Source organism: Scyliorhinus canicula, chromosome 17 (genome assembly GCF_902713615.1).
Source record: "Scyliorhinus canicula chromosome 17, sScyCan1.1, whole genome shotgun sequence".
NCBI classification, from domain to species: Eukaryota; Metazoa; Chordata; class Chondrichthyes; order Carcharhiniformes; family Scyliorhinidae; genus Scyliorhinus; species Scyliorhinus canicula.
Window position 1 is genome coordinate 79,992,692 of NC_052162.1, and position 26,163 is coordinate 80,018,854.

Below are 26,163 nucleotides of genomic sequence, written 5' to 3' on the forward strand. Positions count from 1 at the left end.
GTGCAGATTAAGTGGATTGGCCATGATAAATTGCCCTTAGTGTCCAAAATTGCCCTTAGTGTTGGGTGGGGTTACTGGGTTTTGGGGATAAGGTGGAGGTGTTGACCTTGCGCCGGTGCAGACTCGATGGGCCAAATGGCCTCCTTCTGCACTGTAAATTCTATGAATTCTATGTACCTTGGGAGACTGTGTGGAGTTTGCACATTCTCCCAGTGCCTGCGTGGGCTTCCTCTGGGTGCTCTGGTTTCCTCCCACAGTCCAAAGATGTGCAAATTTGGTGAATTGGCCATTCTAAATTCTGTGTGGAGTCTGCACGTCCTCCCCGTGTGTGCGTGGGTTTCCTCCGGGTGCTCCGGTTTCCTCCCACAGTCCAAAGATGTGCGGGTTAGGTGGATTGGCCATGCTAAATTGCCCGTAGTGTAAGGTTAATGGGGGGATTGTTGGGTTACGGGTATTCGGGTTACGTGGGTTTAAGTAGGGTGATCATTGCTCGGCACAACATCGAGGGCCGAAGGGCCTGTTCTGTGCTGTACTGTTCTATGTTCTATGTTCTATGACAGTACTTTCCAAACCCACAACACCTAGAAGGATAAGTGCAGCAGATAGATGGGAACACTGCCAACTGTAGATTCCCCTCTAAGCCACACAGCATCGTAACATAGATATACAATGCTCTTCCTTCACTGTTACTGGGTCAAAATCCTTAAAATCCTTTTCTAATCGCACTGTTGGTGTACCGACACCACATGGACAAGAAAGTAGCTCATCCTTAGCAGAGTAATTGGGGAGGGCAATAAATGCTGGTCTAGCCAGCGACCCCAGAGTCAAATGGCATGACAAAACTGGAGGAACTAAATGGATACACCAAAGTGCCTGATACTGGAGATCCATGTGGGCTAGTAACAGCTTATTATTATAGCAAATTTATCATGGGGAGAATACCAAAATGCATAATAATTCAAAATTAAAGACAGGCCAAAAGATGGACCAGCACCTTAAATATTGTAGGCCAGTACAGAGGCATCCATGGTATTGTACATCATGGATGTACACTGTACCCCATCAAACTATTGTTCCATCACCTGAAGCAGCAGGGCATGGTGGTGTCATAATACCCACTCATGTATATCATGAGATACAGACAGGCAGTGATTGACACACATGATAACCAATGAACACACACGACACAGAACAACCAATCACCAGACAGGACACCACAACTATAAAGCCCACAGGGCATTAAGGCTCGCCCTCTCTCACAGGACACGGCCAGGGAAATAGTCACAGTACACAGGCCAATGAACATCATCACTATGTGATAGAGAGCTAGTCTGGTCAAGCCAGTAGGAGGTTATCAGTTAGGTTAATAGAGTGTCAACCCACAGCAGATTATGTACAGCAATCAACAGGTTCATTAAAACAGTGTTGGACCATCTCCTGTGTCGGAAGCCTGTTTCTCATTTTACTGCATCCAGTTGCAGTCGATGTTAGACCAACACAGATAACACATCAGGTGGCACAGTGGTTGCACTGCTGCCTCACAGCGCCAGGGAGTCGGGTTCAATTCCAACCTTGGGAGACTGTGTGGAGTTTGCACATTCTCCCAGTGCCTGCGTGGGCTTCCTCTCTGGGTGCTCTGGTTTCCTCCCACAGTCCAAGGATGTGCAAATTTGGTGAATTGGCCATTCTAAATTGCCCCTTAGTTTCATGTTCAGAGGGATCATGTGATTACAGGGATAGGTCAGGGGGCTGGGCCTCGGTAGGGTGGTCTTTCAGAGGGTCAGTGTAGACTCAATGGATCGAATGGCCTCCTTCTGCACTGTAGGGATTCAATGATTTGTTGGAAGTCATAGAATCATATAGCACAGAAGCAGACCATTCGACCCATCTGGTCACTGGCAGTTCCTGGAAAGAACTATCTCTCATGCCTTCCCCATAATGCTGCATTTTAAAAAAAATTAAATATATTTCAAATTCCCATTGCAATTAGTATTGTATCTGCTTCCACCACTGCACCAGGTAATGCATTCCATGTTAATATAAATTGCAACATAAAAATCCTTTATCCAAATTTCCCCTGTGATAACCCTCACGAGGACCACGGGGGATCACTAATCGATCTCCCCATGGGGCTCGTAGGGTACGAGTTGCCATGGTGGTGGTCGGAGGCCCGACCAGCTGGGACTCATGAATGAGCCCTTCACATGCTGCTCAATATGGGGAAAAGACCTGGACCGGGAGTTCCCACCGTCCCGAGCTGGGACATTATGTTGTACGCCGCGGTGGCAGCTTTATCTTTTGTGTTAAAATAAATCTGTTTCGCCTCCTTCTTTGTGTCTCCTGGATTACTACATCTCTCACTGGCGGTTTATCCATCCTGTATTCTCTGATTACCACGCCTTCTGCTGGTGCAAACAGTTTCTACTTATTCGCTCTGTCAAAGCTTCACAAAATTAGGAACAACACAATTTATTACCTCCTCCTAACCTTTTCTTCTCCAAAGAGCTTCCATCTTCCCCAGTCTCTTCGCACTATCTATATTTTAGAAATACGTAGGGGCAGCATGGTGGCGCAGTGGGTACCATGCAGTCTCACGGCGCCGAGGTCCCAGGTTCGATCCCGGCTCTGGGACACTGTCCGTGTGGAGTTTGCACATTATCCCTGTGTTTGCGTGGGTTTCGCCCCCACAACCCAAAGATGTGCAGGCTAGGTGGATTGGCCACGCTAAATTGCCCCTTAATTGGAAAAATGAATTGGGTACTCTAGTTTTAAAAAAATACGTGGACCCTAACTCCTTAAATCAACAATCACATGTTTAGTCAACAAACTGAATTGGAATGATTTTAAAACATACATTAATGCAACAGAAGTTTCTTTGGTTAAAATACTTGACTGCACTTCCATGGAAACAGAGGAATATTCATTTGAAACTAATGGGAGGAACAAACATTCTCTTGTTTGAAGGGCAATTTCATCTGAGAACTGGACCCTTAAAGGGGAAGTTAAATGCAAACTGTTCGGTCATCACACTACAATGCTTTTTGGATTCCTAAACTCTTCTGCAATTACTAATCAGTTCCTCTTTACGAGCCCGATGTGGGTCCAGCAGGCGCTGCTTTTGCGCGGTAACATTGACTCATTCGGTGAAACAAACAAGCCTAACAAAGGCAGCATGTGACAGTGGCTTTGACAAAGAGCAATCCAGACTCAAAGCATTAGCTCTGTTCTCTCTCCACAGAAGCTGTCAGACCTGCTGAGATTGTTCGGTATTTTCTGTTTTTATTTCAGTTTCCAGTATCTGCAGTAATTTGCTTTCATCTTATCATAGAATCATAGAATTTACAGTGCAGGAGGCCGCCATTCGGCCCATCGAGTCTGCACCGGCTCTTGAAAGAGCACCCAAGTCTACGCCTCCAACCTATCTCCGTAACCCAGTAACACCACCTGACCTTTTTGGACACCAAGGGCAATTTATCATGGCAATCCACCTAATCTGCACATGTTTGGAATGTGGGAGGAAACCCGAGCACCCGGAGGAAACCCACACAGACACGGGGAGAACATGCAGACTCCACACAGTGACCCAATCCGGGAATAGAATCTGGGACCCTGGAACTGTGAAGCAATTGTGCCAAGCACTGTGCTACCATGCTGCCCCTGTGACAGTGACACCTGAACAGGCAGGGTGGTGGGGTGGATGGGATGGGGAGTAACAAACATCCAGAAACAAAAGATTCAGCTACTGGAAACTATTGAGAGCAACTCACACAAACATTGTGAGGCATTAAAAATAAATTTTTGACATTTTAACACTTATTAACTGGAAAGATATGGGGAAAAGAAGCCATTTGCCTGGGCAATGTGGCTGGATGAAGTTACCAGAAATACCGTGGCAACCCTGCATTCAGAGTACAAGTCAGAAGCGGCAGGTGGGCCCTTCACTACTTGCCCTCAGCAGTCTTGCTGTACCACACATTTCCGGATTTCCAATCCTGGAAATATTAAACTGCGTGCCATTGCCGGTGTTTTAGATTCCGTATTATTTCCACCCATTCCCTCGCACTTCCTTGAAACGGAAACGGGAATTCCCGACTTGGGTCTCTGTCTGTGCGGAGTCTGCACGTTCTCCCCGTGTCCACGTGGGTTTCCTCCGGGTGCTCCGGTTACCTCCCACAAGGCCCGAAAGACTTGCTGTTCGGTAATTTGGACATTCTGAATTCTCCCTCGGTGTACCTGACCAGGCGCCGGAATGTGATGGGAATTTTCACTATAACTTCATTGCAGTGTTAATGTAAGCCTACTTGTGACAATTTTTTTTTTTTATAAATTTAGAGTACCCAATTATTTTTTCCAATTGAGGGGCAATTTAGAGTGTTCAATCTACCTATCCTGCACATCTTTGGGTTGTGGGGGTGAAACCCACGCAGACACGGGGAGAATGTGCAAACTCCACACGGACAGTGACCCAGGGCCGGGATTCGAACCCGGGTCCTCAGCGCCGTAGGCAGCAATGTTAACCACTGTGCCACCGTGCCGCCCTCTACTTGTGACAATAAAGATTATTATTATTAAAACTAATCTCAGTCTCCAAAGTACATGCCCGATTGAAAGTGGTAGCAATCCACCCCCAACCCCTCTGTGTGGGAGGAAACCGGAGCACCCGGAGAAAACCCACGCAGACACAGGGAGAACGTGCAGACTCCGCACAGATAGTGGCCCAAGTCGGGAATCAAACCTGGCACCCTAGTGCTGTGAAGCAACAGTGCTAACCACTGTGCTACCGTGCTACCCTATGGCAACCTGAAGTCAGAGGATAATTTTGCAGAGATAATCCGAGTGTGTAGGGCTGGGATCCATTATATATTTTTTTTAAATTAGAGTACCAAATTCATTTTTTTTCCAATTAAGGAGCAATTTAGCGAGTCCAATCCACCTAGCCTGCACATCTTTGGGTTGTGGAGGTGAAACCCACGCAAATACGGGGAGAATGTGCAAACTCCACAGGGACAATGACCCAGAGCCGGGATCGAACCTGGGACCTCTGCGCCGTGAGGCATCAGGGCTAACCTACTGCGCTACCGTGCAGAATCCATTACTGATGAGGCAATATGTTTGAGCGTATAGCCTCTGCTCAAGATGAAGGCTTTCAGTGCTTGACGAATCACAAAACCGCTAAAATTTAAAACTCAATTCAATTTTTTTTAAAATGTCTGGTGAAAGGGTATTTGAAAAGAGGGCAGCACGGTGGCGCAGTGGGTTAGCACCATTATGCTGGGTGGTTCATTCCAAGAATCACTCTCAAAAATCATAATAAAAGTGAAGTACATCAAAACTCGCTGGTAACTTTATAAATTCCTGTACTAAAGCGCCTTTCAGATCTCTGATCTAAACAGAAACCTATCTAACCTTGTGGGCTCCAGTCAACGCGATTGCTTGTGAAAGTCAACAGGAAACCAAAGTAAAGCTTATCCAAGCCAATATTGTGTTAAAACACTTTTTTTAAGGACTTATTTTGCTAAAAGACAGTTTCTCTTATGTTTTGTCACACAAGGTTGCACTTACCAATGGAGACATTCTTCGAAGCAGATTGGAGACAAACTTGATGCAGTGTGAAAGGTCACAGAAATGATTCAGCTTCCTCCATGAACCGCAGCACTCTGCACAATTGCAATAGCAGTGCATAACTTGCCTTAAACAGGCTATCCGTTACTTTTAATTTCCAAATTTGAGGGACCAACATTTAACGGTAATTCTTCAGCTACTTGTAGATTGCAGGCTCTCTTGTGCTCACTTTCTGCCTCAAGTGAGAATGATCAGGATGAATAAACTAGCAGGAACAGGTTAAGAGGTGCACAAATGCAGTCTCACTCAGTTAACTGACAAAAATAGAATTGTTGTCCCCTTTTGCACGTACATTTGTATTGATTCATTTTAACTTTGTGGTAAAGGGGCGGCACAGTAACACGGTGGTTAGCACTGCCTCCTCACACACCAGGGACCCAGGTTCAATTCTGGCCTTGAGTGACTGTCTATGAGAAGTTTGCACTTTCTCCCCGTGTTTGCGTCGCTTTCGTCCGGGTGCTCCGGTTTCCACCCACAGACCAAAGATGTATTGCCATGCTAAATTACCCCTTGTGCCCAAAGATGTGCTGGGGAGTGGAGCTACGTCGGCTACTCTTTCAGAAGGTGGGTGCAGACTCAATGGACCGAATGGCCTCCTTCTGCATTGTAGGATTTCTATGCTTCCAATCCAGTCTTCACTGGAAGTTAGGACTGATTGCTGAATTTGCCTCCAACATGAGCATCAAAATCTTTGATCAAATATTCGTCAATAAAAGTATTTCCTTGATAAGAGGGAGGGCAAGTTTGTCAAATGCTACATGCATCTTATTTTGGATTGGTATATTTTATACCAGTGCATTGGAGATTGGGGACAGTCCCAGAGATGAGTTACAACCTAGTACTAGAATAAAGACTTTCATTTAGTGACCTCTCGCAAAGGACAGTAAGAAGTCTTACAACATCAGGTTAAAGTCCAACATGTTTGTTTCAAACACTAGCTTTCGGAGCACTGAATCACCTGAGGAAGGAGCAGTGCTCCAAAAGCTAGTGTTTGAAACAAACATGTTGGACTTTAACCTGGTGTTGTAAGACTTCTTACTGTGCTCACCCCAGTCCAACGCTGGCATCTCCACATCTCGCAAAGGAGAGTGAGAGTGAACTTATTAATGTTGTAGATCCAACTATCACCTTTGAGTTAGGTCAGTATCTAATGCCAGTTGAGGCTCAAACTGTATCCACATCTTCAGGGCTCATTTATCTCAAGTGTAACATCTGTATCTCAAAGACTCATCTTATGAGGTATTATTGTTTCATTCATTTTTATGGGATGTGGTCTTCGCCAGCTAGGCCAACATTTGTTGCCCAAACTTTATTGCCCATGAGAAAGTGGTGAGCTGCCTTCTTGAACCACTGCAGACCATGTGGTGTAGGTACAGCCATTGTGCTATTAGGGAGGGAGTTCCAGGATTTTGACCCAGTGATAAGTGAAGGAACGGCGATATATTTCCATGTCAGGATGGGGAGAAACTTGAAGGGGAACTTCCAGGTGGTGGTCTTCCCATGTATCTGTTGCCCTTTTCCTTCTAGGTGGTAGTGGTCGTTGGTTTGGAAAGTGCTGCCTAAAGTGTCTTGGTAAGTTTCTGCAGTGATTCTTGAAGGTGGTACACACTGTCACCACTGTCCGTCAGTGGCGGATGGTTTGAATATTTGTGGAAGGGGAAGCAATCAATGGATGGTGTTGAGCTTCTCGAGTGATGTTGGAGCTGCACTCATATAGGCAAGTGGAGTATTCCATTACCCTCCTGACTTGTGCCTTGCAGATGGTGGAAAGGCTTTGGGGGAGGTGGGACAGGGGGGTGCGGGGGTGGGGGGGGGGGTCATGAGGCGAGGTACTCGCCATAGGGTTCCTAGCTCTTGACCTACCCTGATAGCCACAGTGTTAATATAACTAGTCCAGTTCAGTTTCAGATCAATGGTAACCCCCAGGATGTTAATTGTGGGGGGGATTCAGCGATGATAATGTCATCGAATATCAAGGGCCGATGGTTCGATACTTTCTGTAGGAGATGGCCATTGCCTGGCACTTGAGTGGCATCACTGTAACTTGTCACGTGTCAGCCCAAGCCTGGATGTTGTCCAGGTCTTTCCGCATTTCGATGTGGACTGCTTCATTACCTGAAGAGTCGTAAATGGTCATCCCCAAACATCTCCACTTCTGCCCTTACGCTGGAAGGGAGGTCACTGATGAAGCAGCTGAAGATGTCTTCATACAAAAACTGACACTGACCCAAAGCTGCTGACACGTGATCAGGTTGGCCAAAGGACACTACCCTGCGGAATCCCTGCAGTGATGTCCTGGACTGGAGAAGATGTTTGAGACAGCCTCCATTTACCAAGTCAGGGGTATTGCTGTAAGCAGACAGGAAGCTCATGATTCAATGATCATGTCACACCACTGGGATCCCAATGATATATTGCTCCACTTAAGCATGCTATCTACGTAGCTCAAGACATGCCCACCATGCAGATTGGCAAAACCAGTTTCTTTCGATAGTCGTGGCTCCAGAAACCATTTATTTGGCATTTTAGGATTAGTAGAATGATCATAATTACTTTCCCTGCACCTTGCTGTTTTGTGGTGAATTATATACGTGGTAATTCACACTGTGTTCTATTATATGTATTATGTCCTTGTGGGCTCTGTAAGCGAGCCGTTGCGCGGCTCTGCCCATAGGGGGAGATGAGTAGTTTGTACTGGGCTCCACACTTGGCTCCGCCCATGTCTCCTCCCTCTAACTGGAAGTATAAAGCTCTGCAGTCGTGAGCCTGCTGCCAGTTCATCTCATCGCAGGCAGGCTCTGTTGTAAGATTATTAAAACCACTGTTCACTTCCAATCACGTGTCTTGTGAATTGATGGTCACCTCACTGTTCATTTTCCCAACCCGCACACCTCAGCAATGGCCACCTTCACTGTCTCTCTGGCAATGCCATCCTCCACAAACCCCTCCAGGCACAGCGCTGTATTGGCCAGAAGAGGTAATGCAGCGCTCTGCCTGAAGCAAAGTCCTGGAACCATTCACATGGAAAGTCCCGGGGCTTCGGGGGACAGGCTGGTTTGGGATGCCTCGGGGCAATTATGGCATCGTGGAGTAGGCCAGGAGGGAAGGGAGGGCCGGAAATACCATATCCTGGTGGAAGGGCTTCCCAAATCATAAGAGGCCTTCATATTGAGGCACCCCCCTTGCCCCCCCCTCCCCCCTCCCCCCCATCTCTGCCCTCCTGAGATGGAGAATAGTTGGATAAAGGATTGCCCACCTGCTCATGCGAAGACCTAACAATCGTATGGGCAACGTTATATTCTGGGCAATATAATGAAGATAATCCCCTCAATTAGTTTATTATCGGTCAACAGGTGTGCCTCTGCTCACGCCTATATCCACTAACCGAAATATCACGCAAATGTGGGATAACATTGAGATGTACGTCTGATGTCATCACGTGCTATTTTACATATTTCCAGGTCAGGTATGCGCCCGCCTGGACACATAAAATCCTGCCCGTGAGAGTTAACATTTGAGTCTGTATGACTCTTCTTACATTTACATTGCATCTTTAAAATAGTAAAACATCCCAAGGTGCTTCACAAGAGCTCTTATCATACAAAAACTGACACCAGCCCAACGGTTGGTGGGCAGGTTGGTCAAAGAGGTAATTTTTTAAGGGGCGTATTAAGGGGGCAAAGAGGAGAGGTTTAGGAAGAAAAGTTCAGAGCATAGTGGTCTAGCCTCTGATGTCAATTGTAGGGTGATTGATTCAAGGGTTAGCACAAGAAGCAAAGTTGGAGGAAAGCAGAGTTCTCAGAGGACTGTAGGGACGGAACGGGCTGAACAGATTGGTTGGGGTGAGGCCATGGAGGGGGATTAAACATGAGGATGAGAATTTTAAATTTGAGGTTGCTGGGCCAAGAGTCAGTGTAGGTCATTGAGCACAAGGCAACATGGGTGAATGTGCTGTGCTAGTTAGAATACAGGAAGCAGAGTTGTACACAAATATAAATGTGCTGCAATTAAATTAGGCAGTCAATATTCCCTTCCTCCTGCACAGAGCTTCACACGGTCACTGGCCTCCTCCAAGTGGACTAACTGTGAACAAAGCCACATCATACATCATAAATAGCATTTTATTTGACAACAAAGTCATCCCATGCCTTCCTGTAAAAGTAAAAGAGATGCACTTAAAACCCTGTTCAACCCCAGCACGTTCCAAAGAAAAGTGCAGCTAAGGAATATGTCACAAGGTAAGTGAAAGTGAGGGAGGCCATTTGACCCACCTAACTAACCCTTCTGCACCAGTAATTTCCACGGGGATTCTCCCAATCACCTGCAGCAACTTCAGCAGAAGAGTGGCAGAATTCCCAAACGCCAACTTTACTCTAGGAGATCAGGGAAAATAGTGTGGAAATTTGACGCATTGATCCTTTCTCCTCCCACTCCCACAATCTAAACAGTATTGAATGATTCTTGAGCTTTTTCTTCCATGGCATTCCCAGGGGCAACTTGGTGTGTGTGACCTGCTTCCCGACATCAATTCTGAATTTGCCTTTTGCCAATGTGTACTTATGAGCCCTTGCCTGTTGGTTTAATTTGAGATCAACTTCAGTGTTTTATTGTTGTTATCTTCGTCAAACATTAACAGATGTATTGTTTACCTCAAGGCTTTCCTATATGTACTCCCTTTGTTGCATCGCAATCAGGTTCCACACATCAAAATTCAATACTGAACTCAAGTTCAATGTTTGCCGACAGAAATTGCTAACCGACCATGTAGGTGTGGCTGTAGTGATATCATTTTCGCAACACGCACTAATATTAGTAGAAAATGTCTTTCACACACTCCCAATATAGCCAAATGTACTTCAGGCGTATACATTTACCTAACAAATATCTCCCACCATTTATTAATCAAGGAAACACAAGTAATCCCAACACACGCAACACTCTGCTTTTTGTCTAATTATTTTACCAACAATTGCGCAAAAAGGTTAAAGTTCAGATAAATACAGTATTGTGTGTAAGTGCACTAAAATACATGCTCAATAACCATATCTGTTACTCATGCCTTATTTTGTAATCCAATGTGGAAAACCAGATGTGGCTAATTGCAATTAGCCACATGTCGATGGTGGCAAAACTATTGGACCACATTCACCTTGGCACCATTGATACGATATGCAATTGGGATTTCCAGCATATGTACTTTGCCTGCAGATTAGTAGTGCTGTGAACCTTGAGAACTCATTAAGTCAGTGCAACACTGCTTCCTCATTACTGAGCCTTTCCGAACTACCATCATACACATATTGAGTAAATGCCAACATATATTAGGGATGAGCAAAAGTCCCGGCCTTGCCAGCAATGCTCACATCTCATGAACGAACAAAATAAAACATTTCACAGCTTGTTGTTTGCAGACTACCCATCAATCAATGTAGTAAGACAGCCAGAAGGGTTTTCTCCCCATAAATCAAAAACTCAATGAATATAATAGACTGTGATAAATTGCAGACATAAACTGTATTTTAGCACAAATTGTATGCAGAACATCAACAGAAATACGTGGATAACTCTCCTGGGTAGAAAAACAGTAGTGACAGCACTCGGCTCTTAATGAGAGAGAACTTGCCTTTGGGCGGGATTTTCCAGCTCTCCCTCAGCACTTTTCTGGCAGAGATAGCTCACCATTGGCTGCCGGTGGGATCTTACGGTCCCGCTTAGGTCTGTGCCATTTTGTGTGGTTCACCTGTCCAGCCACAGGCAGGGCCGGAAAAATCCCACCCAAAGTATTTGTAACCCCCAGGCATCCCAAAGTGCTCGACTGCCACTGAGGTACTTTCTGAAATGTAGCCACTGTTATATTGCAGGAAATTCTGCCAGAGCGCCACGTCGAAGTTCAGACAAAAGGTCACCAACCCAAAATGTGGGCCAGGATTTTCCTGTGGCTTTTGGAACCATCAGGCTCAAGGCAGAAAGCCACACCGTTTTTCATTGAATTGGTCAATTTGTGGCCAGAGGATCGACTTGCTGTCCAAGTAAGCATGGTGCGATGCTTTCTAATCAGAGGCTCTCCAGTTTACACACAAAAGCAGGAGGCCATGGCACCTCAAGATGGAGGCAAGCTCGCTCTAACTTTTTCAAAGTTAAAATAAAAATGGCCTTTGCAGTGTGCAAACACAGTGAGGGGAGTGGGCTTCCACAGGGTAGGCCGTAGCTGCAATTTCAACCAGACAGGCATGGCGAGACTCTAAACCTGTCTGGTGTTGTCCGGCACCTCCTCTTGGGGAGCCCACCTCCAAGCAGCTACGCTTTTTGGAAAAGCCCAGCCAGCGACCTTTGAAAGGCCTTAAGTGATCATTAACTTTGGCAATTGGCTACCTGCCACTTGCAAGCAAGTAGTTTTGTGCAGCCACTCCTCCTCCCGCCCACCCCTCTCCACAATGCTTCACAATCCTATCTCTGGGTAAATGGCACCAGCAGGAACTAAAGACCCTCCCACATGGGCTCAGTTCCTGTCTTCACAGAAGCTGCCAGACCAACTGAGATTATCCAGCATTGCCTGTTTTTATTATTGAAGAACCGTACAACTTGTGCAGCTACACGTGACACAGACATTACTGGGAATAAATCTTCCCTCGATGGAAAATGTAGGAGCTGCAAACATAGACAGCAGACTGCACGCTAATAATAACAATCTTTATTGCCACAAGTAGGCTTACATTAACACTGCAATGACGTTTACGTGAAAAGAGCCTCGTCGGCACATTCGTTTTCGGGTACACAGACGGAGAATTCAGAATGACCAAATTACCTGATAGTACGTCTTTCGGGACTTGTGGGAGGAAATCAGAGCACCCGGAGGAAACCCACGGAGACATAGGGAGAATGTGCAGACTCCGTACAGACAGTGACCCAAGCCGGGGACAGAACCTGGGACCCTGGCGCTGTGAAACAACAGTGCTAACCGCTGTGCTAACGAGCTAAATATCACATCCTTTACTTTACTGCAGTCCTTTGTTTAACCCCATAGCAACACATTATTGCTTTGCTTATTCAGTACAATCGTACCATGTCCATAAAGGACCTACAAACAATTTAGAAAATGAAGAAAGAAGCTATTCTTAATTTCCTATGAATAAGGTTTTGCCACAAGTTGTAGTGAATAATAAATATATCTACTGCACGAGAACCAAAATAATGAAATATTTTGGAGTTACACAGAGGGCCTGCAGTAAAACGAATGGCGCTCACACCCCTATCATATCCCCTTTCCATTTGAGGAAAAAAAAACACCCAGTTCTAGTTAATCAGGTTTTGACGAAGGGCAAAGGCTGTGAAGAAAACTCACATATTTGATTTAATTTATTAACCCACAATCTTCCATGTATGTTTTAAACAAAATGTGATTTACGACACATCAGCTCATCATGGTTATCCCGATCTTAAATCTGCTCACCCTTGTTAATCACTGGCCGTGATCTTGAAAGTCCCACAAGCAGAAGTCGTGTTTGGGAGGCCTCTACATCTGAACTAAGTTTTGCAGCGATGAGTTATGGAGCCACTGAGAGTTTAATCTTGCAGCTCATGACTTCTAATACGTTTTAAAATGTGATGTTCCCACTTTTAATTGATATCAGTTAATATATTGCGTCTTAATAATTTTCATGACTGGAATCTTACGTGCTTCGTTCAAATGTAAGAAGAGCTCTGAACGCTTTCACAAGACAAAGGTCAGTCAATGGAGTAGAAACTCAATGCCAGCTTGCATTGCGCATCACAAACGAATTGTGAGCTTTGATGATGCAGGTTACAGAACCTTAAATCTAGCATTCTGGAAAAACCAGCCTTGTCCCAAAACTGGATTTTTAAAAATATAAGCAGGCCACGCAGGAATACCCCAGAAAGATAGGAAGTGCATAATTAAAAGTTTCCTGATTTACAGTGGAGGGTCTGAAGGCCATGCAGGCGGGTAAAGCCCCGGGGCTGGATGGGTACCCAGTGGAGATTTATAAAAAGTTCTCTCGGATATTGGGGCCGGTGTTGATGAGGATGTACAATGAGGCAAGGGAAAGAGGTGTGTTGCCCCCCGATGAGGTCACAGGCCACAATTTTGCTGATTCTAAAGCGGGACAAGAACCCGGAGCTGTGTGGGTCCGACAGGCCGATATCCCTGTTGAATGTGGACGCCAAACTGCTGGCCAAACTTTTGTCCTCCAGGATTGAGGGTTGTGTTCCAGATGTTATTGGGGAGGACCAGACGGGATTTGTTAAGGGTAGGCAGTTGGTGGCCAATGTAAGAAGGTTGTTAAATGTGATCATGATGCCCCCAGAATGTAGGGAGGTGGAGGTAGTGATCGCAATGGGTGCAGAAAAGGCTTTTGGATCGGGTACAATGGGAATATCTGTGGGAGGTACTGGGACGGTTCAGATTTGGGCGGGGCTTTATTGACTGGGTCAGGTTGCTGTATCAGGCTCCTGTGGCAAGTGTACGGACGAATAGGACAACATCGGACTATTTTAGACTACATCAGGGGACGAGACAGGGATGCCCCCTCTCCCTATTGTTCTTCGCGCTAGCTATAGAACCATTGGCAATTGCTCTGAGAGCCTCAAGGGGCTGGAGAGGACTGGTCCGGGGCTGGGGGGGGGGGGGGGGGGGGGGGGGGGGGGGAAAGCACAGAGTCTCGCTCGATGCGGACAACCTGCTTCTGTACGTATCGGACCCATTGGAGGGGATGGAAGAAATAATGAGGATTCTCGGGGAATTTGGCCAGTTTTCTGGGTATAAGCTAAATATGGGGAAAGTGAGATGTTTGCGGTCCAGGCGAGGGGACAGGAGAGGCGATTGGGGGAACTGCCATTTAGATTAGCAGGGGGAAGCTTTAGGTACCTAGGCATTCAAGTGGCACGGGAATGGGACCAGCTGCATAAATTAAATCTGGCCTGGCTAGTGAACCAAATGAAGGACGATTTTCGGAGATGGGACGCACTCCCGGAGGGTGCAGACGGCTGAAGATGATGGTCCTCCCGAGATTCCTGTTCGTGTTTCAATGTCTCCCCATCTTTATTCCGCGGTCCTTTTTTAAACGGGTCAACAACGTGATCTCTGGCTTTGTTTGGGCAGGCAAGACCCCGCGGGTAAGGAAGGTAATGCTTGAGCGGAGTCGGGGAGAAGGCGGGCTGGCCCTCCCAAATTTTAGTAACTATTACTGGGCGACGAATATAGCCATGATCAAGAAGTGGGTGGTGGGGGAGGGGTCGGCTTGGGAACGTATGGAGACGGCTTCATGCAAGGGCACCAGTTTGGGGCTGTTGGTAACTGCACCTCTGCCGTTCTCGCCGGCACAGTACTCCACCAGCCCCATGGTGGTGGCGGCCCTGAGAGTCTGGGGGCAATGGAAGAGGCATGTGGGAGCAGAGGGAGCATCGGTCTGGTCCCCAACCTGTAATAATCACCGGTTTGCCCCGGGAAGTATGGATGGGGGGTTCCTGATATGGCAGAGAGCAGGGATTGAGAGGACGGGGATATGTTTATAGAGGGAAGCTTTCCGAGTATGAGGGTGCTGGAGGAGAAATTTCGATTGGTGAGGGGAAACGAATTCAGGTATCTGCAGGCGCGGGACTTCCTACGTAAACAGGTGTCAACCTTCCCGCTCCTACCACCAAGGAGGATTCAGGACAGGGTAGTTTCCAGAGGGTGGGTGGAAGGGAACGTCTCGGACATTTACAAGGAACTTATGGGGTCAGAGGAGACACAGACCAAGGAGCTGAAGCGCAAGTGGGAGGAGGAGCTGGAAGGAGAGAGGGAGGATGGTCTATGGGCGGGCGCGTTGAGTCGAGTCAATGCGTCCGCAACATGTGCCAGGCTCAGCCTGATACAATGTAAAGTCGTTCACCAGGCTCACATGAAAGTGGCCCGGATGAGCAGATTCTTTGGGGTGGAAGACAGGTGTGCAAAATGTGCGGGAGGACGGGCGAACCATGTCCACATGTTTTGGGCATGTCCGAAGCTTATGGGATTTTGGCAGGGGTTTGCGGATGTCATGTCCACGGTGTTAAAAAAAACGGGTGGCGCTGAATCCAGAGGTGGCGATTTTCGGGGTGTCGGAAGACCCGGGAATCCAGGAGGAGAAAGAGGCAGACGTTCTGGCCTTTGCTTTCCTGGTAGCCCGGAAACGGATATTATTAGCTTGGAGGGACTCAAAGCCCCCGAAGTCGGAGACCTGGCTATCGGACATGGCTAGCTTTCTCTGTTTGGAGAAAATCAAGTTCGCCTTGAGAGGGTCATTGTTGGAGTTTGCCCGGAGGTAGCAACCATTCATCGACTTCTTCGCGGAAAATTAATCGTCAGCAGAAGGGGGGAGGGGGGGTGGTTAGTTTAGCTTAGAGTAGGGGGTTAATAAAGGTGGGACCTGTAAGGGAGGGAGATGGCTTTTGCACTATGTTTATAGTTTCATGTACATTGTTTATTGTGTTGTTGTTATAATACCAAAAACTAGGGCAGCACAGTGGCGCAGTGGTAGCACTGCAGTCTCACGGCGCAGAGGTTCCAGGTTTGATCCCTGGCTCTGGCTAGGTGGCTTGGACACACTAAATTGTCCCTTATTTGGAAAAAATGAATTGGTTCTCTAAATTTAAAAAAAATACCAAAATAATGCCTCGATAAAACTTTATTGAAAAAAAGTTTCATAATTTAAGTATTCAACCCCCGAACAATTTGTATTATTCTGCTAGTTTTAGGTAATTAATTAACCACAAATCCACAGTAGAAATCAAAATTCCAAATGTGCCTTCTGGCTAGTAGTAGAATGAAGAACAAAATAAATGCTCTCATACAGAAGTGCACGTCACTCTGACCCCAATGAACTCAGCTCCATTGACCCAACCCAAAGCTTAGTCACAACATAGTCCAGTCTCACCATCAGCGCCCCACAGTGGTTATTACTGGTAAATGAAAGTACTGTAGAGCAAGTTCCTCAGTTACTGGCAGGTAATAAGCTGGTGGCATTCTCCGTTGGCGTGATTCTCCATTTTGCCAGAGCCCGGGGTTCCCAACAGCGTGGAGCTGCCCCACAATGGGTTTCCCATTGGGTTTCCCATTGTGGGGCAGCCCTATGCCATCGGGAAAGCCCCGGGTGCTGGCAAAATGAAGAATCCCGCCGGTGGAGAATCCGCCCTGTGGGCAGGATACTTCAATAATGGGGCTACGGCCCCACGCAGGTGTGAAAACCGGCACCAACAACTCAGGCGTCAACGACCCCCGAAAGTGAGGAATGGTCCCCGTAGCGCCAGCGAGCGCGGAACGGCTGGCGTATTTTGCGCATGCGTGGAACAGCCGGCGTATTTCCGCGCATGCGCGGGGGTTCCCTTCTCCGCGACGGCCCCCGGACAATATGGCGGAGCCCTACAGGGGCCCGACGTGGAGTAAAGGAGGCCCCCACGGAACCAGCCCGCCCGCCAATCGGTAGGCCCCGATTTCGCGGGCCAGGCCACCGTAGCCCCCCCCCTCTTTCCCCCGGGGTCAGATACCCCCGCCCTCCCCCCCTCCTCGGGGTCGGATCCCCCTGTACCCCCTCCAGGACGGCCCCCGTTCACTCATCTTCCAGGTCCTGCCGTGTGGGAGGTGAGTAATCCACACCGGCGGGACTCGGCCAAATTGGTTGGCCACTCGGCCCATTGGGGCCCGGAGAATCGTCGGGGGTACCGCTGTCAACGGACCCTGACTGGCGTGATGGCGATCCCACGGGTGCCCGAAAAACATCCCGGAGACTGGGGAATCCGGCGCCAAGTCAGAGAATCCCAGCCACTGTCTGTATTTCTCCAAACATAGGCCAGGATTCTCCGGGCCCCGATGGGCCGAGTGGCCGACAAGTTTGGCCGAGTCCCTCTGGTGCGGATTACTCACCTCCCACACGGCGGGACCTGGAAGGTGAGTGTGCGGGGGTCGTCCTGGAGGGAGGGGGAGCGGGGGGATCCGACCCTGGGGGAGGCCCCCCACCATGGCCTGGCCTGCGATCAGAGCCTACTGATCAGCGGGTGGGCTGGTTCCGTGGGGGCCTCCTTTACTCCACGCCGGGCCCCTGTCGGGCTCCGCCATATTGCCTGTGGGCCGGCGCGGAGAAGGGAACCCCCGCACATGCGAGGAAATGCGCCGGCCGTTCTGCGCATGCGCGAACTCGCACGGGCTATTCCGCATCGGTTGGAGCTGCGGGGACCACTCCAGCGGTAACCTAGCCCCCTAGAAAGGGGAGAATTCCTCACTTTTGGGGGGCGTTGACGCCAGAGTCATTGGCACCGGTTTTCACGCTGGCGTGGGGACATAGCCCCATTACTGAAGAATCCTGCCCACAGTCTTTAATTGTCTTGGGTATTTTCTGCTTTACCCCACTTATCACATTGCAAAAATAAACAATCAATCATAATAAACAAAAGGAATAATCATATCACAAAACACAATCAACCCACTCAAAGGCAGTTCAGTCACACAACTAAAACCTTTAATTGTGCACACCCAACCTAAACAGTTCGACTTCAGCGAATAGTCCGCTTTACAAACCACTTTTGCAGGGCAATATGTAATCAATCCTTAAATGAAATGTTACTCAGGTAAAGAAACAAAACCTCGCATTTTGTAACACCTTTCACTTCAGTTTGTTGTTCCCGCTGAAAGATGCCATTGCCAACAGTGCACTATCCCCTTCGTACTCAACTGCAGCATCAGAGTATGTGCTCAAGTCACCAGTGTTGATCATCTGTTTTAGTGGTGGGATAAATGGTGGCTCGGACACCAGGGAGCACTCCTCTGTGCTCCAAATTGTGCCATGGAATTTTTCGCATTCACCTGAGGGGCTAAATTTTAACACTGAGTGAATGACAGCGCCCCCAGCAGTGCAACATTGAAGTGTTAGTCGGGATTTATATCCTTAAATCTCTTGATTGATAGGGGGATTGGGGTAGAGGGGGATTGGGGTAGAAGGCGAGAGAATGGGGATGAGAAACATATCAGCCGTGATGAAATGGCGGAGCAGACGCGTTGGGCCGAATTGCCTAATTCTGGTCTCTGGAGTGAAGCTTGAATCCATGCCGATTTGACTCAGAGTCAAGACTGTCACCTAGTGTATATTTTAAATAAATAATCCACCATCCTCACATGGAGACTTTGCAAAAGACCTGTTCTCCCTAAACTTTGACATTGGTCCACAATCCCTACCCAGATCTGCCATCCCCACACCCCAGCATCAAGCCATTGAGCAAGGTGTTAGACAACATGACAAAGTACACACTTGAGATGCAGTCATTTAGAACCATACACTTTAGATTTACACATGGGAGCAGGTGTCACTTTAAGAGTCTTGAGAATTTACAATGATGATATTAGCCCCTAGAGAGACAGATCAGCAGAGCTGGGGTGGGGGGGGGGGGGGGGGGGGTGGGGTGGGGGGGGGGGGGTGGGGTGGGGGGGGGGGGGGGAAGAGAGAGAGAGAGAGAGAGAAGAGAGAGAGAAAGGACAGAAAGCTACAGATCCACATACAACATAAACAAGTTTCCTTAGGAATGAACTGGAACAAACATTGTCTATTCAAAACCTGCAGACATGTAGTGAATAAAGCGCACTTGTTTATTCAACCCCCTTTTCCTGTGCCAAGAATTTTAATGTACATCAACAACAACCAATTCAATAGCATTTTCCACATGCAGGAAAATGTCTTCAAGTGCATTACGACACAGACCAGAGGGTGGAAAAGATGGGGGCGCCAGATTTAGGTGGAAGATGCATAGGGAAAACAAAGAAAATGTTTTGGGGAGGTTTTTGAACAGGCACAAGCAAATCGGAGGAAGTTGGATGACGGGTTCCAAGAAGGCCAGGGCGAACTGTCACTAATGGTGGAGGAGTTGGGATGGACAGGAGATTGGTGTGAGGCATTCTGCACAGTCAAACGCCAGTAAAGCACCGCCACAAAACAAAAAGGACCTTGTGATGTTGAAAAGGCAAAAGGATGTCCACCCAGGAATATAAGATACTAATGATCTTCGCAGCAGCCAGAGCTAGAAGCCTTATCTTCAGTATTTACAGCCACATTTTCAAAGAAATACAAATGACCCTTTCAGTATGTAGTGGAAACCTCTTAAGCGAATTGGACTATTATACATATATTAATACATTATAGATAATGGATACATGGCAATGGGATACAAGCCGCGGTTGAACCAACTGAGTACGATGACATCAAAGCGTGAGGGTGAAGTTTGAGTGGTTCACAGGAGTCAGAACGCGGCAGTTCAATTACTTGCTTGGAACTATCAGCATTTTTTATATTTGTTGTAATGTATACTATTTATCATGAAATGGTTCAAAGTGCTTCGGGCTGCAGTTAGCTTCCCAGTGCTATTAAGCTGCTCTTGGGAAGATAAGCAAAAATGGCAATAATAAAACCACAGTAGTGATGTTAAACCCAAGATATATGGCACAGAGGAATTATAGGAATGTCAGGGGTTTTTTTTGTTTTGGGTAGCCGCATAATGGAAAATACTGCACGTGGTGAATGGCAAGGGTGCATTAAAATGAGGTTCACTCTTGACAAGTTGCATTTATATAGCACCTTTAACATAGTAATACACCCCAAAGTGACTCTCAGGAATTTAATCAGACTAAAATTTACACCCAACTAAAGGAGATGCCAAAATGTTAGGTCAAACAGACATTTTTTAAGGAGGAGCTGAGAAGGGAAAGAGAGGTAGACAGAGTCTGAGAGATTTAGGGAAAGAATTCCAGAGTTCACCATAAATCCCCTACACTGCAGAAGGAGCCCATTCAGCCCATAGAGTCTGCACCTGCCCTCTTCCTGTAACCCCACCTAACCTGCACATCTTTGGACACTAAGGGGCAATTTTAGCATGGCCAATCCACCTAACCTGCACATCTTTGGACTGTTGGGTAAAACTGGAGCCCTTGGAGGAAATCGATGGAAGACACGGGGAGAACATGCAAACTCCATATAGACAGTCATCCAAGGCGGGAAATAAACCCAGGTCCCTGGCGCTGTGAGGCTGTAGTGCCAACTACTGTGCCACCTAGCACAGGCCAAGCCAACTGAAAGCACAGCCACCAATGGAGTGATGAAGGAAGTGGAGGTTTACAAGGGGCCAGATTGGTTAAATTGACCACCATTATGAGTAGTATCAGCCAGCGTCAACAATTAACAGTATTAACCGTATGCTCTCAAAAATTATGCAGCAGAGGCAGCACGGTGGCACAGTGGTTAGCATTGCTGCCTTGCGCCGAGGTCCCAGGTTTGACCCCGGCTCTGGGTCACTGTCCGTGTGGAGTTAGCACATTCTCCCCCTGTCTGCATGGGTCTGACCCACAAACTCAAAAAGATGTGCAGGGTAGGCGGATTGGCCATGCCAAATTGTCCCTTAATTGGGGGGGAAAAAAATTATTTTTTAAAAAATGCAGCACCATCCCTTCACCAACGAACCTCAAGTGAATTAAGAAGGCATTTTCTCAAGGACACAAAAAGTGTGCCCAATCAGCACCTGTGTAACACAAGATTGCATTCCTGAGATTTTTTGATCTCACTACATTATACAAGGGAATTGCTCAAGAAGAAGAGATAAATTCCCAAAAGCTAGGTCAGGCAACACACAGTTTATAGCACTAACCCCACCACATTTCCCCTATCAATAAGACATAAAAAGTCTGTATGATCTAGTACTTATGAAAAATAACTGCTGCAATATTCTGGAATATGATATCTCTTGGACTGCCTTTCCACAGGGCTCATAGGGAAGTGACATCTGATTGTTCAACGACTTTTCAATACTCAAAACACACGCGATAACATACCAACTCCTCACAAATGTCAGTGCAAAAGTCAATCACTCCTTAAATGTACTGAAAAATGATAACAGCAGGAGTGACCACAGCACCCGCCAACCTCTGCCTCCCACCTTCAAGTTATACAGTGCACCAAAAGGGAGTTTAAAGTCAACTTAATAATAATCTAACAATCTTTTATCATTGTCACAAGTAGACTTACATTAACACTGCAATGAGGTTACTGTGAGAAACCCCTAGTCACCACATTCCGGCACCTGTTTGGGTACAATGAGGAAGAATTCAGAATGCCCAATTCACCTAACAACACGTCTTTCAGGAAATGTGGGAGAAAACCGGAGTACCTGGAGGAAATCCACGGAGACACGGGGAGAACATGCAGACTCGGCACAGACAGTGACCCAAGCCAGGAATTGAACCCGGGTCCCTGGCGCTGTGAAGCAACTGTTCCAAGCACTGTGCTACTGTGCCCCCCTTGAGATCGCTCACAACATTCACCATCAGAATGTCCCGTTCAAAAAGTCATGATCAGGAGAAATAAACACATTTAAAATGTAAAAAAAAAAGGAATTTAGAGATTAAAAAGTCACTCAGGTCCCAGCCCTGCGTTGGTTCTTATTTTTTGAGAAGGCCTCATCAGTCCTCTCAGGCAGACGTGAAGGATCCTGTGACAACATAACATTTTGCACAAGGAGGAGGAGGGAAGAGAAGAGGCCAACATTCAGCCCGTCAAAGGTAGCACGGTGGTGCAGTGGTTAGCACTGCTGCCTCTCAACACCGAGGACCCAGGTTCTATCCCAGCCCCGGGTCACTGTCCGTGACAAATGATCTGATAATTTGCTTGGTTGCGAAAGCTTGCTGTGCACATATTGGCTGACTCGTTTCTTAAATTACAGCTGTGACTTCAAAAAGGACACCAATGGTTGCAAAGTCCTGAGATTGTAAATGACATCTTATAGGGTAGCATGTGGCACAGTGGTTAGCACTGGGACTGCGGCGCTGAGGACCTGGGCTTGAATCCCAGCCCTGGGTCACTGTGGAGTTTGCACATTCTCCCCATGTGTGCGTACGTTTCACCCCCACAACCCATAGATGTGCGGGTTAGGTAGAATTGGCCTCACTAAATCGCCCCTTAATTGGAAAAAAAAATTTTGGTACTCTAACTTTATTTTTAAAAAAGTAAATGGCACCATATAATCATTTTTCATTGCCTTGTGCATACCACACCGTAAATCCAGGTTTCAGACACTGCAGACTCTCTGATAGATCCATAAATAACATCAGGGGAAAAAAAATTCACTGTGTCATTTAAACTTCTCCAACCATCCAGCTGCTTATATTATTATGATGCTCATCCACAAATCTCCATTCAGGATATCCTGGGTGTTCAAAGCACAGGTGGGGAGGCAAACGTGTGCCCGAAAAAGAGTGGGGGGGGGGGGGGGCAGCGGGGAGGGGCATTGAAAGCAAAATGTTGCTGCAGCTCATACTTAGTGGGCCTCCTTGCTGATGTTTGCAGAAGAGCATGGGAAGTAGGCTGTTCTACTTTAATACGGGTCAATGGTCTGTCTGCCCTGGAGGAAGAGGAGAAGGAGCCAAAAACAAAAAGGAATGGAAGGGGAAAATAAAGCAAATAAATTCGAGGCACGAGTTATGGCTTAAAAGCAGGCATGCATGCTTAAAACAAAAAATTAAAATACGCAACCTCAGGGAACAGACAAACAAGAGTAAGGGTTTAACGAGGCAGCAAGTATTTGTAGCCAAAGAAGCCATTGAAGTCCCAACAAAAACAGCCAAAGGCCAGTTCTGAGATTACAGCAAACTACCGCAATTTCACCGATCAGAGTTCAATCTAGCCTTGCATTTTTAAAGAAGTGTAATCATTTCTCTGTTATGGCTTATTGTGCTTTGCTTGTCTGGAGGAAAGGCTGAACTCCAACACCGACGGTTGACTGCTTTACACACTGGAACCTTGTACATACATATTCAGTGAAATTAATTCATTGTCCTCACAGTATTGAACGTGCAACACCTTTCCTCACCGTCAATAAAACACCATCAGAACTATTCCCCCCTCCTCCCCCCTTAACCAGAATGTAAATATGCTGACGTTAACACCCATTTGCAGACGCTTTTTAAAAAGTACACTGCATATTACATTTATCCAGTATGGTGAGGTCATGCCCGGTGACCCTTAAAACAGTTGTGCACACTTTTAATCTCATTTAATGACGCTGACTTGCTCCAGGCCACAGCCGAAAGCAGCCCCCACTTCCTCTTCCGTCATTACAGAGTAAAGGAGGTGGATCTGTGGTCTCAGAAAGGTCAGATGTCCGTCTTAAAAGGCGGCTTCACCAAATCCTAACGGCATAGGAGACCATCCAGCCCATCATATCTTTACTACCACTTTGGAAGAGTTGCTGTACTTTCTCCCCAACCCTGTGCATTGTCCTCTCCCTCCGACAACAGTAGAAACACAAATGAGTGAGAAGGAAGTTGCTGACTTGAATGATTTATCCGACTGGTACTGGCCATTGAGGAGGGAGGGCAAAAACAGCTACATTTCATCATCACTTTAAAACAAATATTGAGCTGCTACTTATTTTTCAAAGCTGTGCAACATTAAAAAGGGGACATGGCCACCACACGAGGACCTTTGGGTAATATTTCGGAATCACCTCTCAAATGAGTCAGCCTCAAGGTCTGGCAGCCAGAGGAACGGGATATCACAAAAAAAAAGACATCAAAAACACTGGTCCAACTTTTTCAACCCGATTGAGGCCAATTGTTTAATGGCCTTGAACTTAAAATAGCCCCAAAGCAGCTTTTGGAATCCATTATTAACCAATTGGAGCCTACCTCTTGACAAGATGATTCGAACATCGAGAAGGAATGGCGACTTTGTATGCTGTGTGAATAAAAAAGAAAATATTTTCAAAATCATGTAATTGAATTGTGAAAAAAGAAAAGAGCAAAGGTGTACAAGGAGTGAGAACAGGGAGAAAAGGGAGAGATAAAGCAGAAGGTAAATTATGAAAAACGTTTTAAATTAATACAACATGTTTGCATCGGTGTTCATTTCAGTTCATGGTGTCGACAATGAAAAAATGACCAATAAAACAAAAATGGCTAGCTCAGGAATGTAACGTAAGATGAGGGAAAAATTTGACAACATTTCAATAGCCGAGTGAAGGATCATTTCCAGTGTTGTCCTTCTGGCAAGGCTAACTCCTCATTGCAAAACTACATTGGAAGACTGCAAGATGTTCTAAACACTGGTCAGACTAGCATCAGATGCCAATTTCTGTTCTTTCCTGGGAGAGGCTCGCAGCCCATCAGAAATTTTTTTTAAAATTAACCCAATGTTATTGACATTGAGTCAGGCAGAACACATTCTTGGGTTCAATATCTGTGGTCAAACAATTGGTACACTAATTGTTCTCAGGCTATGAAGGGAGCAGAGGGGAACAAAACAGTGTCTCCAGTTTAACTGTTGCCCAAAGGCCAGCGCTGGAAAGTGTATGTGTGTGAGTGTAAGTGAGCGAGTATATCTATCCTACTTCCCAGGGTTGAAAAGCTGCCACATGAAGAATGTCCAGCTGAGGTGATGCCCCCTGTACAGACGAGGGAAGGGGGGGGGGAAATGGGCAGGAAGCAAACGTTACACCAGCGACTGTCACTGTCAGAAGCATCTGTGACTTTTGGCCTCTCATGTGAGATTTATTATGGGTGGCACGGTGGCGCAGTGGTTAGCACTGCTGCCTCACGGCACCAAGGACCCAGGTTCGATCCCAGCCCTGGGTCACCATCTGTGTAGAGTTTGCACATCCTCCCTGTGTCTGCGTGGGTGTCACCCGCACAACCCAAAGGCATGCCGGGTAGGTGGATTGGCCATGCTAAAATTGCCCCTTAATTGAAAAAAATTAAAATAAGTAAATGTGTAAAGAAGTGATAAAATCTATTTTTTTTAAAAATAATTTTTATTCAAATTTTCACAAAATATCAATAACAAAATACAAAAAGAGAGAAGAAACAGACCCCCCCCCCCCCCCCCCCCCCCATATACACAAAAAATAAATTAACACCCATCATCAACACTGAACTGTACACGCCTCTTCAAAACAAAACAAAGAGGCGAACCAACCCCCGCCCCGCTCCCCCCGGGTTGCTGCTGCTGCTGCCCATTTTCTACCGCTCTGCCAGGAAGACTAGGAACGGTTGCCACCGCCTGAAGAACCCCTGCACCGATCCCCTTAAGGCGAACTTCACCTTTTCCAATTTAATAAACCCCGCCAAATCGTTGATCCAGGACTCCACGTTTGGGGGCCTCGCATCCTTCCACTGAAGAAGAATCCTCCGCCGGGCTACCAGGGACGCAAAGGCCAGAATACCGGCCTCTTTCGCCTCCTGCACTCCTCTGCAACCCCAAATATTGTGAGCCCCCAGCCCGGCCTGACCCTGGATCCTACCACCTCGACACCGTCTTCGCTATGCCCTTCCAGAAGTCCTCCCAACGCTGGGCATGCCCAGAACATATGGGTGTGGTTTGTTGGGCTCCCTGAGCACCTAACGCACCTGTCCTCACTCCCAAAAAACCGGCTCATCCTTGTCCCGGTCATGTGCGCCCTATGCAGCACCTTGAATTGTATGGGGCTGAGCCTCACGCAAGAAGAGGAAGAATTCACCCTCCCTAGGGCATCCGCCCACGT

At 46.9% G+C, this 26,163-nt stretch overlaps 1 protein-coding gene across 8 annotated transcripts in view; it reads right to left on the reverse strand.

The window, feature by feature from the left end:
• Positions 1–26,163, reverse strand: part of elf1 (E74-like ETS transcription factor 1) — a 307,622-nt gene that overhangs the window by 117,481 nt on the left and 163,978 nt on the right. For 5 of the 8 annotated variants that reach the window (XM_038776290.1, XM_038776292.1, XM_038776289.1 and 2 more), the window contains one exon: positions 24,314–24,362. The exons of 2 other annotated variants lie outside the window; for them this stretch is intronic. The gene's annotated coding sequence lies outside the window, so the exon portion shown is untranslated. Of the gene's footprint in view, positions 1–5,562; positions 5,584–24,313; positions 24,363–26,163 lie in introns of those variants that run through there. One more of the 8 variants, XM_038776295.1, reaches the window with a different exon arrangement.